Source organism: Ictidomys tridecemlineatus, chromosome 2, assembly GCF_052094955.1.
Source record: "Ictidomys tridecemlineatus isolate mIctTri1 chromosome 2, mIctTri1.hap1, whole genome shotgun sequence".
Taxonomy (NCBI): Eukaryota; Metazoa; Chordata; class Mammalia; order Rodentia; family Sciuridae; genus Ictidomys; species Ictidomys tridecemlineatus.
Window position 1 is genome coordinate 19,682,603 of NC_135478.1, and position 13,066 is coordinate 19,695,668.

General features: G+C 45.5%; 1 pseudogene; it reads right to left on the minus strand.

Moving 5' to 3' along the window:
* Positions 1-5,560: 5,560 nt before the first annotated feature.
* Positions 5,561-7,028, minus strand: LOC101960431 (grpE protein homolog 1, mitochondrial pseudogene; annotated as a pseudogene).
* Between the last annotated feature and the right edge of the window lie 6,038 nt (positions 7,029-13,066).

Genomic DNA, 13,066 nt, shown 5'->3' on the forward strand with positions numbered 1-13,066 from the left:
CAGGGAAAACCAGTGTCTGAGAGACTGATTCAAGGCATAAAAACCCACAGTGATGCTTTTTCTTGATTGCCTGTGTAAGGGCATTGGATGTCTGGACAGAGCCTCCTGGATATCCACAAAACTGAGCACAGGACTCATCAGTCATTTGCCCACCCACCTATCATCCATCCATCCATCCATCCATCCATCCATCCATCCATCCATCCATCCTCATCTGTAAATAAGCAATGGATGAACATCTTGGTACACGGGAATCCCAAGGGATTCATGGGTCTTCCATATCCTTGCCACAGGTACTTTCTCGGCATTGCTTGTAAGCAGAAGTTTGAAGAACTCTTGGGAGGAAACATCTCTCTTTCTAAGCAAAGCACAAGGGCCTCGGGGGGCTTTTAATTTTGTCAAAAAAGAGCCCCATGACTGCTCAAAAACTCTTGATTCTGTTCTATGCAATTGCATTTTCTAAATCAGTGGGTGAAAGTTACTGTCTCAGAGGCCCTCAACTGAGAGATAAGATCTCCCAGGCAGCCAGTTGAAGAAAGAGGGATTCTCACATTTTGTCTGCCAGAATTTGAGTATGTCCATCTGTCTTGGAGGGAACCTGCAAGGTCAGCTCACAAAAATATGCAGCCTCTGCTTGCTTTATCTTCCACCCACCTACACATTTGAGGAACTGATACAATCAAGATAATGAAGGTCCGGGGATTTAGGTTAGTTGGTCAAGTGCTTGCCTTGCATGAACAAGGCCATGGGTTTGATCCCCAGCACCACACACACACACACACACACACACACACACACACACACACACACACACACAAAGACAATGAGAATCCCATTGTCTTTGCTGACAAATGGTTCTGAGAATTGGAAAAGAGATCAAGAGGGACACACCTGTAGATCTTCTTAGGCTCTCTCAATGACATCGCATCTCGGTAATGGCTGATGAGGCCCCATATGCTCTCCACTTAGGAACTTGGGCACAACACCATTTTCATGGGACATGGGATCTAGATTCCAAGCAGTCACCAGGGGCTGGATACAGCAAGGGAGGTAACCCCCCATGATGGGAACTTGACCTGGGATATAGGAGAGTGGTGGGAGGAGATAAACTCCCCAACTTCTTTTCTCCTGTGGATGACTCTGGAGCATTAATCCTCCCTGCAGCTTTTTGGCCTCACTTTATTTTCCCACATTTCCCTGCCCTGCACCTTCTAAACAAATGATTAGGACTCCAATCTTTGCTCAGGTCCTGTTTGTTTGTTTGTTTTTTTTTCTCATAATTGAGTTCGTGTTTCCTTGAACACCCTTGAATATGTTTATTTGTAAGATTTATAATAGATCAAAGCAGTAAATAATATTTGTGCAGCACCTACGAAGTACTCCCTAAATACTTGCAAATACATACAAACTAGTTATGAAACTTGGAAAACTTATTCAGAAGAACAAGAAGCAGACCCCAAAGACATCAAGGAAGCCAGGGAGAGAGTGGGAGTGAAATAGTTGACACTGAGAAATGGCTGGCGAGGGCAAGAAGGCAATGAGGACAGCAGACAGTGTCATCAGGCCTCCTGGGGACAAATGAGGAAAAGAGGGGCTTCGATGTTTCTTGAGATGTTTGGTCTAGATCCCAGGCTCCCAGCTTGATCCCCAACTCAGGAAAGATTTCCACTTTGGGGATTTAGCTTATACAGTGTTTTCTATGTTTACAGTGGAAGTAATTGAAGAGTGAGGGTGAAAGAAATTTTTTTGTGCCGGTGTGTGAGTTATTTATTGCTGCACAATAAATTATTCCATAACTTGGTTTAAACAATAACAATCAATTATAGCATCTGTAGGTCAGGAATTCAGGAGCACTTTTCCTGAGTAGTCAGGCTCAGGTTTCTGATGAGGTTAAGGTCAAGTGTCAGCTAGGGCTGCTGTCAACTGAAGGCTTGACTGAATCCAGCTCCAGACGGTTCCCCCACAGGACTATTGGCAGGACCTTACTAGCTGTCTTTGAGAGCCTCTGCTTAGGGCAGCTGGAGTGTTGTTCTCAGGTCATGGCAGCTGGCATCCCCTTGAGCAAGCAATTCAAGAGACCAACACAGAAGCCACAGTGCCTTTGTGACTTACTTTATCTCTCTACTCCATTCTAGTAGTCACCCAGAAATCCCGGATTCAATGCAGGAAGAGCCGACCCAAGGGTATGGCGACCAGGAAGTCAGAATCTTGTAGGAAGAGGAACATTATTGGAGACTGGACCACAACCTGCTGGGAGAATGCTTAGAGAGATCTGTTTAGCATCCTTAGGTAGGAGCTGAGAAACCAAAGACCAGAGTTTAAGGTTCTCACTTAATGATTCAGGATTTAACAGTGCCTGCAGGAACCACATCTCACCAAGTCATTTAAGAAATGGGACCCATGGTCAACCAGCATCTCCATGCAGATGAAGAAGGAAGTCAGGCGTAATGCTTTAAACAAGAGCCATGGAAAGAATCGTTGCAAGGCAGATTATAGGAGTTCATTCAGTCATTTATTCAAAACATGAGTTGAGTTTACTTCATACCTGGCACTGTGCTAGACACAAAGGCAGGCAGAGGTAAGCAAAAACACACTCCTGCTCTTGGTACTGGGGAACACAGACACTAGTGGAATGGTCCCGCTCACAATGGAAATACTACAACTGTGACAAGGGCTTTGAAGGGGAGGTTGAAGCACCGTGACAGCACAGAGTATTGTTTATTTCGGCCATCAACGCTCCTCCAAGGAAGTGGTGATTCAATTATTACCTGAAAGCCCAAAAGTGTGTTCCGGTATCAAGGAGATAATGATTTCTGTTCATGATGTGTTTTTTCAGATATTGTATTTTCCACCTCCAGAAGTTCCATTTGAGTTTTCTTTTATATCTTTTATTTCTCTCATAATTGAGTTCATGTTTCCTTGAACATCCTTGAATATGTTTATTTGTAAGATTTATAATAGCTATTTTAATGTTCCCCCGTCTGCTAGCTTCATCATCTCTGCCATTTCTGGGCCTTTTCCTATTTTTCCCCCCTACCTATGAGTCATATGTTCATGCTGTTTTGCATGCCTGGTAATTTTCTATTGAAAGCCACATAATGGGAATTTTATAGTGTCAGGTGTTGGATTTTGTTTTATTCCTTTAAAGAGTGTGGAGATTTGTTCTGGCACATAGTTACTTGGGAACAGTTTGATTTTTCGGGGCTTGCTTTTAAACTTTGTTATGGCAAGTCCCCAAAACTTTTAGTGTGGACTAATTTAGCCCTAATATTAAGACACTGCCCTTCTGAAGATGCTACCAATACACAATTGTCAGGTCTTTCCATTTCAACTGGTGAGAATACTAATTATTCCTGATCCTGAAAGGTCTCTAGGAATTGCTCTGTCTGCTTCTTTCCAGGTGGTTCTCTTGCCTGCCTTGAGGAATTTCTTCAACTTATGCACTGATTAGAGTTCAAAGATTTGAGATTTTTACCTGGTAGTCCCAGGAGTTGTCTTTCTGCATATGGAACTCCCTCCTCTCTGATACTCTGCCCTGAAAACCTCCCAGAACTTTGAACTTTATCTCCTCAGCTCTGCAAGACCTTTGAGCTCCACTGGGGCACTCTGTAGGCCATGAGTGGGTGCCATTATAAGGCTTGCTCACTTTCCCTTTTGTCAGGGATCACAGCCTTGCATTGACTGCTAATGTTGAAAATCACTATTTCATATGCTTGTCTGGTTTTCTGTCTGTTGGAGGTGGGTATAAATCTAATCCCCAATACTGCATCATTGTATATTTTTTTATTTCTTTTCAAAAATATTTAAATAGCTTAATTAAGGCATGATTAATAAACTGCATGCATGTGTAAAGTGTTCAAATGATGAGGTTTTTGTTAATATTTATTGTTTAGTTTTAGGTGAACACAATATTTTTATTTTACATTTACATAGTGCAGAGGATCAAACCCAGTGCCTCATACAGGCTAGGTGAGCACAATACCACTGAGCCACATCCCTAGCCCCAAATGATGAGTTTTAACACATGTATACATTCATGAAACCATCAAATTCAAGAAAGTGAACATATCCATCACCCCTGAAAATATCTTTAGGCCCCTTTGAAATTTCTCCCCCTGGCTTTCTGGACCCTCCTCTCAAGGCAACCACCAATTTGCTTTTAGTCACAAGAAATTAAATTTCTAAAGTTTTACATAAATAAAATCATATAATATGGTTCCTTTTTTAATCTGGATTTTTTACGTAGCATAATTGTTTTAATATATTCGTGTTGTTTGTATCAGTCGTTTCTCCTTTTCTTACTGATGAGTAGCATTCCATTGTATATAAACCCACCCCAATTTGTCCATTTTGTTTACATTTTACCATATTTATTTATTTATTACTAACAGATATATGGATTGTTTCTACCTTTGGGTTATTACAAATAAAGTGATTCTGAGCATTCATGTAAAAGCTTTTGTATGGACATATATTTTCTTTTTTCTTGGGTAAATACCTAGGAATGGAATGACTGGACCATATGGTAGGTATGTAAGTGTAACTTTTAAGGATCCTGTCAAACTTTTCAATGGCTTTGGTTTTAAAGCCAGTTTTTATTTGTTTGTTTGGGGCTCCATGTTACAGTAGGGTAAATCTGTGAGACATTTGGATGTAAATGTTCAACTTCTTTTATTCTGAAGCAGTAAGCATGCTGTGGCAACTGTCACTTTGACAGGCACAGTGCTAGCCCCCACCAGCATGGAAAGTGGACTTTGACCATAAGATGGACAGTAGAGAGAGAAAAGTCAGGACCTTGGACTTTTTGCTTTGAGGCATTTAACGGAAATAAATAAACTATCTTTTGGGATAGTTCAACAGTTTCTTGTGATTTTTTGGAAATATGAAATGTTAGAGAACTTAGGTTGGAGCTGGGTTTTTTTAACTTTTTTTTTAAGTTTTGATCTATTTCCTTGATGTTTTAACTTTGAAACTCCTGTCTGAATAAATTCGGCTTTTGTTTCACTTTTTCCTGCTGAACAATGCCAATATGTTAGAAGGAAATGTCCCATAGGGATAAGTGGCCTTTCTTTGATCCACAGGCAAATCAAAAATCAAGCTCTGTTGAGCCCATAGAGGAGTGGGATTCATAAATGCCCATGTGGCTCTGAACCACACACTGTATTTAATAGAATGGGCAGTGGTAGTACAGTCTAGCAACCTCCTCCTTCCTTCCAAGATGCCCTAGCAGAGATGGATTCTCTTTTTATTTGTTTGTTTTTTTGAGTACAAGGGATTGAACTCGGGAGCTCCTTACCACTGAGTTACATCCCCAGTTCATTTTATTTTTTATTCTGAGACAGGGTCTCACTAAGTTGCTTAGGACTTCACTAAGTTGCTGAGGCTAGATTTGAACTGGAGATCCTCCTGCCTCAGCCTCCCGAGTCACTGGGATTCCAGGCATGTGTGCCACCATGCCCACCATGATGGATTCTTTTAAAGGAATACACACCAGGCAGTATTTTATACTTTGATACTATCTTCCACCATTTGAGAGTTTTGGCACTTGGCATGTCATTACTTAAGTGCAGAAACCCTTGAAAGCCACATATTGCTTGGGGCAGGGGTGCTGGCTAGATGTAGTGTGGAGGAGGGTACTGATTTCTTGTTTGTCATCCTAACAATTCAGGATAATCAGAGGTCAGACAGGCTTAAGGATGCCTCTCTTACCTGATGTGAGCTGGGGCTTCATGCTGTGCTGTCTCAGAGGCCTCAGAGGAGACAACAGCTTCTCTGGAGATGACCCTTATCCATCCCTCAGAAATGGCCCCATCCTAAGTCTCTGTGGCCGCCTTAGCTCCCAGTGCAGCTGGAGGAAGTCTGTGACAGAACATTCATGTTCCTATTCATAAGCCACCAGCCACGTAGACCATCCCTGATCTCAGCAGTCCCTTTTCTCAGTTTGGCCTTCTGGAAATTAGCTGTGTGATTTCACCTATGACCAGAACAGGCTCCTGCTCATTGTTCTTAGTTTCCTATTGCTGGTTTTAGGGTTTTTTTCTCAATAGCTTTTTTTTTGGGGGGGGGGACATTTCCTAAAGACCTTTTATTTGTTTAAAGTACTTTGCAGTCATGGGTTTGAGCAGATACAACCTTATTTGTAATAACATAGAGGTCCCATCTGCCCTTTTCTGGAAGCATATGAAGCTACTAAACACGTGGTGTACTAAGAAACCAGACTCCAAAACCAGAGCTGCTGAACTCAACTGTGCCACCAGCTTGATTCCATGAGCCACTTAAGCTTTCCATCAAGGCTGGACTCCCAGATGAGAAAAGATGAACCCGCCTTTGAAGAGTTACAGCAAGTGACTTAAAAGCCAAAGGCCCCTTGGGAGGCAGCCATGCTTCCTTCATCACCCCCTCCAGGGCAGGCCTGAGGGTGTGCCCTACCTTGGTAACTAGCGCCACTGTGGCCGGCTCCTTGCCCTCTACTGGTGTGTGGAACAGCGCTTCATGTCCATAAGGGTCAAATTTGGCTCCAAGGGGGTCCAGCTTGAGCAAGCCGTGCTTTGTGAACACCTTCTGGATCTGCACCTCGGTCAGCACCAGCACCCCCCCCCAACTCCGTGCAGGCTTTTCAGGTGAGGGTTGTCATCTTTAATTTCTTCTTTTGGAACACTCTGGGTTGCCTTCTCCAGAATGTCTGCAACCTCCAGCAAGTCCTTGCAGAAGCCTTGGATGCTATGTTAATTTTGCCTCTTCCACCAGTTTTTGGCTCCTCTGCCTCAAGTTCACAGTATCTGCCAAAGCTCATTTATATTTTTCCATGGTGCCTCTCAGTTGCTCTTCCAGCCTGACCTTCTCTTCCAAGAGGGTCTTGTGTGTACAGGGAGGCTCTATCTTATGCTCATTGTGAACCATGTCCTCTTCCAGGTTTTGGCCATTGTTCTTTTGTTTTTAGCCGTGCACAATGACCGAGGAAAGGGCCCGAGAGATAATGCCAAAGCCCGGAGACTGCACTGCGCCAGCCTTACCCACAGAGCCACCATGACTGCTGCTGCAGCCTCCATCACCTCAGTAACTTTTAATTTGGGGGGTTGGTTCTGCTTCCTGTCTTCCCACCCCCAGACATGATGTAGGTAATGTGTTTGTGTGGAGATTTCACAGGCCCTGACCTTGCCTTGGGACCAAGGCCACTCTTCCCAGCCTGTGGCCAAACCTCCTGCACCTGGCTGCCAGGGGACTCTCAGTGGCCATAGCCAAAATGGTTGATATAAATGATGAGTTAGAATCAGGGTAAACTGAAAGTGATGTCATAATTGGTGGCAGACTGGAGAAAGATGGACCAGTCCCCGCCAAATACTCTACTTCTCCAGCAGGTAACAAATGGAGGCCTGAAGACGTCTCCTTTTTTGGTTTCTACCTCCTTAGAGATGCTGAAGAAATAAACATCCAATTGGTGTCTTTGCCTCCAAGCCCTTGGTACCCTGGCTGAATGATTATGGTTGTCATGGCAGCAAGCAACATTTCCATTATCATCCATGGCCTCTCCCCTCCCGCGGGAGATGTTTGACATGATTCTAGTCTTTCATGCTGGTTCTGTTCCTTGTCGGCTGGGGAGAGCTGCTTCCTCCTCGTTTCTGATTGGACAGAATTGTTGTTGGTTTGGAAAGATGGATGGTGTAGGGGAAAGAATGGGTGAGGCTGGGCGCATGACAGAAGAGAAGTGGCACAATGTTGGGTGTGCATTGAGGGAGGCTGGGTGTGGGGAGACTCACTGGGAGACAGAGAAGAGGAGGCACCATGGAAGGGAGGGAGGACTCCTCAGGATGCTCCTTGTTCACCGATGCAGACATATACCCACAACTGTCAGAGACCCTCTCAGCATCTCCCCATGCCAGTCTCATTTGAGAAGCTCTGGGCAGTGCCCTACACCCTCCCCAAGACACAAGCTTCTGGTGAGCAAGGACTCACCAGAGATTGCTCTCAATCTCCATCCCCCAGACTCTCCCCACTGCTAAATGAACACTTACATGGATGGACATCCGGACACTTTTCAAGAAATTGCTGTTGAACTAGGCTTTAAGGGGCTGATTGATGGACATCAAAATCATTAGAGACAGATGGTCAAATTCACATGCCAGTTGTGGATTGGCTCTGAGGAACAGTTCTACAGAGCAATGGAAAGAAGTATTGGTTGGTCCGTGGTTCAAAATTCCTGAAGTTCTGGGGTACCTCCTGGGGAGCTGCCCCTAGGATTTGCTGATGGGAGTGGAGGGGAAGCTAGGTGTCCTTGATGGAGCAGAGGTCCAGCTTCCCTGGTGTCTTCAGCTTCTAAGCACTTCAACCCAAGATGCTTCAGACTCCTGGTCTACAGGAGGGAAGCAAGGTTTTGAGCAAGTCATCTTATTTGATCAAGGGCCCCGCTTGGCTCCTCTGCCTCATGCCTGGGTGTGTGTGTGTGTGTGTGTGTGTGTGTGTGTGTGTGTGTGTGTGTGTTGGTGAGATGCACACGTACTATCAACACACAGGAGCTTTCCTGCCACAGTGCAGGGGATAGTGGAGGAACCTGTAGTTTTACACAGCAGAGCAAGTTTTCAGATCCCTTGGAGGGAAGAACCAGATGGCAAAACACAGTGATGGGTGAGGACAGTTGGCTCCCAGATCCACCACATGAGGGGAGTGCCCATGGGCAGGGCAGCTATAGTAAGAGGCCCCTTGGCTGAAGTTGCCCACGGCAAAGTCAAAGAAACGTAGCTCCTCCTGGATGCTTGTTTAGGCTGGGAAAGGGTGAGAGTGAAAAGGAAAGAGGATCCTGGATGATCAGTTGTGCAACTGTCTCTGGGGACAGGTGGGACATGCCTCCAGAGCTCCTGGAAGTGGGTGGCCTGGGCACTCTTTGGAGGAAGGGAGGGCCTGGGCCCCTCAGGCTACACTGAAGGATGATGTCTCAGAGCTGCAGACAGACACCCTGGGCAGCAGTATAGTGGTGCCTATCACCTGTACATAAGTCAGTGGCTGCAAATTATGCTTCTGGGACTCTTAGATTCCTTAACAGGGTGGTCTCAGGGGCCACCAAAGGAGGCAAAGTGACCCAGGGCAGCTCTGTGTTGGGTGATATTATCAAGGGGTCCAGTAGGATCAGAGGGCACATTCAAAGAAGTATAGAGAAGAATTTCAGAGAGGGGCATATCCAGAGGGGTGGGTGTCAGGACAAATGCTGTCAAAGCAAACCTCGGATCAGCAAGCTTTTTTCTATTCAGTATTTAGCTGCAGAGTCAATTGGGGGAACCCAGAGACAGCTCATTTGGGGGTAGAAAATTGCCGTGGGCTGAAGCAAGGATCTATCTAATAGATAGGCTTTATTTAGGGTGGGACAGGAAGGCAATTCCTGGGGTTCTTTGTATTGGGGTCCCACTGATTCATTAGTGTGAGACAGAATGTGAATAGGGAATTCCCTGGGGCTTATTGTATTGGGGTCCAGTGACCCATTAGGGTAGGGGTCAGATGTCAGTCTGGTGCAAGTTCCTTTTTTATTCCTTGTTCTGGTTAAGACCTTGGATTTTAAATGATCAAAGCATAGGCAAAATGCCCTTGGGCTTATTTTCCACATCCTTCAGTCTGCAGGGCTAAGGAAACTGACCCTGGGGATGGTGAGTTGCCCAGAGAGTGGCCACCGTGAGAAGCAGTTATGGTCCAGACGGGGCAAGAAAGGGGAAGCAGTATTGAGGTGGTGAGGCTGGACCCTGGCTTCTCTGTCCCACCCCCACCCCACCCCCACCCCTACCCTGCCACCCCTGGCTGACCTCCCCTTGCAAGTGTGAAGCCCCTATTCTGCATACTTGCAAGCCACAGCTTTGGTCAAGTTTATCAAAGTCCTTCTCATACAAAATATTTAGAAGTTGAGAAGAATATGCCAATTATTGAAGGAGTGAAAGGGATGGGATAGACAGTGAGAATGGAATTGTGAAGGGTCATACAAATTCAAAATCAGCAGAGGAGCATCTCTGATCCTTGAGTGGCATCTGGCTGCTTTGCACTAACTTATTTCCCACGTTCTCCCAGCCTCCTCCACCTTGCTGTCCCCTGCTCCTTCTTCTTCTCTCCAGATGACCTTAGAAAATAAAACAAAACTCCCACTGTTTTTTTTTAATGGCAGAACAGCTTCACCTTCAAGGCCTTACATTCTGCCCCCAAGCATCTATGTGTTAGTCAGCTTTCATTGCTGTGACAAAATACCCAAGAAAAACAACTTAGAGGAGGGAAGATTTATTTAGGTTAGCATCCGAGGTTTCAGTGCATGATGAGCTGCATCCGTTGCTAGGGGACTGTGGCGAAGCAGAGACATCATGGCAGAAGGGTGTGGCGGAGCAGAGCTGCTCACTTCCTGGCAGCCAGGAAGCAGAAAGAGAGAAGAAAGGACTGGGGAGAAGATATGGTCCCCCAGAGTATGTCCCCAAGGACCTACTCCCTTATACTAGGTCCCACCCCCTACAGTTTCCACCACTTGACAATGAATTATGAATCCCTCAGTGGATTAATATACTGATGAGATCAGAGCCCTCATATTCCAACCATCTCCCCAAAGCCCCACCTCTGCCCATTGCTGCACTGGGGACTAAGCGTTCAGTACTGGAGCTTTTGGAGAACTTTCCAGATTCAAACCACAACAATCTACTAAGGTCTTTTTTTTCCCCTCCTATCCACTGAGATAATACAGGCATCACATCTTCTTTCCTAGACTGAGCCTTATTGCACTTGTCCACCTCCACCCCAGTTTCCCCTAAGCACCTCAAGGGCTTAGTCATTCGCACCCCCTGCCCCCAATGCCACTCCTCTTAGGAAAGGTTGCTGGGCAAACTCCTTGTTACTTCCTGGCTGTTTCTGGACGAGTGTTTACCTAGAGGCAGGTGGCACTGGGTTAGGAGTGCAGGCAGAGGGAAATTCTGCTGGCATCTGCTAGCTGTGGGATCGTGGAAAAAGGACTTGTTCCTCTAAGCTCCCTTGAAGGGAATAAGGAACAAAGCTGATGTAAGGATTGAGTCACACAAGACACGTGAAAATATTCTTTGTTGGTCACAAAGATCAATGAAACATATGGTGTCCATGCACAGGTGAAAATGATCTAGCCCCAGCCCCTCCCCCAGCCCTTGGTACCCTAATCAGGATGCCCAGCAAGTTGGCATTGATGGGGCCTTCATGCATCTGGCTTTCTGTTAATAGCAGCTTTACAGATGCACTGGTCCAAACACTCAGGTGCTTCTTAGTTATGAAAAACCAGAGGCGAGCACAGTTGGTGCACATTAAAAGCTGGGTGCAATGGTACTCACCTGCTGGGATTCCAGCAGCTCAGGAGGCTGAGGCGAGAGGATCTCAAGTTCAAGGCCAGCCTCAGCAACTTAATGAGGCCCTGAGCAATTCAGTGAGACCCTGTCTCTAAATAAAATCCCAAATGGGCTGGGGGTGTGGCTCAGTGGTCAAGTGCCCCTGGGTGCAATCCCTGGTACCAAAAAAAAAAAAAACCCCAAAAACAAAAACAAAAACCTCCAATGAGGAAGAGAGAGCATTACTGCCAGAGACAGAGCATCCTGGGCTATGGAAATGCTCAGTTTGAGAGACTTTAATGAACCTTTAGTGTTGCCTCCGAGCACCTCATAATTGACAGTAAGCAGCGGTTTAACAACAAACATTTCTCTTACTTTTATTTCATTACATAAATAATGTATGTATTGTAGACTAATTAAAAACAATACATAGAGAGAGAAAGAAACAGAATCATCTGCAGCTCTGCTGCATTTTAATGTCAATACAGAAAATCATGTCTGGTGTGAAATCCTCCATGCTATTTTTGTGCCTAGGTCACATTTACAAAATTTTTTTTCCAAATCAAATTGAAACTACCTCACTCCACCCACTTTTAGATCCATTCACTCCTTCACCAGGTGTTTACTGAAGGCTTTCGTAGAGTCAGGTATTCTTACCCGTGCTGGCCATAGAGCAGTGAGCCAGAACCAAGCCCCCTTCCCAGCTGCATTCTAGCTGGGGAGGAGACAGACAATACAGAAATGGGTAAAGTTGTGGGACAGCTGGGGACAAGTCCAATGGGGATATCACAGCAGTGGAAGGCTTCAAGATTGTGAGCAGGCTGCAGTTGACAATGGGATAGTTGGGGAACAGCAAAGCAGCCCCAGAGGGAGGACTGAGTCTGGGCTATATGGAGATGGTGGAACAGCACGTGCAAAAGCCCTGGGGTGTCCTAGGAACAGCAGGGAGATCCAGGTGACTGGAAGAAAGTATGTCTGTGGTAGACACGAAGATGAAAATGAGATAGAGGGGTCACTGTATTGATCATGCCGGGTCTTTAGGGCCAGTGAGAGAAATTGGCTTTTCCCTGTTTGAGATGGGGAAACATTGAAGAATCCCAGCAGAGCTGTAACACATTGACTTAAAGCTGAGAATCAAATGCAGGCAGGAAAATATGGACTCAGGAGACCTGTTATGAGGCTACTGAAATAATTTAGATAAGAGATGATGGTTACTTGGACAGGAGAACATCAGAGGTGGTGAGGTGAGATGCAGTCTTGATATACAGTCGCTCCTTTGACTTACGATGGGGGTGCCTCCTGATAAAACCATCACAAGTTGAAAACCTCCCAAGTTGGAAATGCATTTCACACATAACCTTCTGAACATCACAGCTCAGCCACACAGTACACTCTAGAGTCACCTGCTTCCCCTCATGACCGCATGGCTGGCTGGGGGCTGTAATTCACTGGCTGCCCAGCATCGAGAGGGCAAAGGGTACTGGGTTCACCAACTTCCCAGGACAGGATTTAAATCCAAAGTATGGTTTCTGTTCAGTGTTCATCACTTTTGTGTTATTATACAGTCAAAAAATCACTAGGTTGAATCAAAAAGTCAGAGACCATCTGATGGGTTTTCCTGGTGGAGATGTCAGATGACAGAGAAGGGTTCAGGGTGACTTGCAGGTCACCTTGCCCTGAGGCATCCCAAGAGTGGAGCTGCCATTTTCTGAGACGAGGAGAGACTGTGGGAGGATCAGGCTTGGGGAGACAGAGTGAAAATC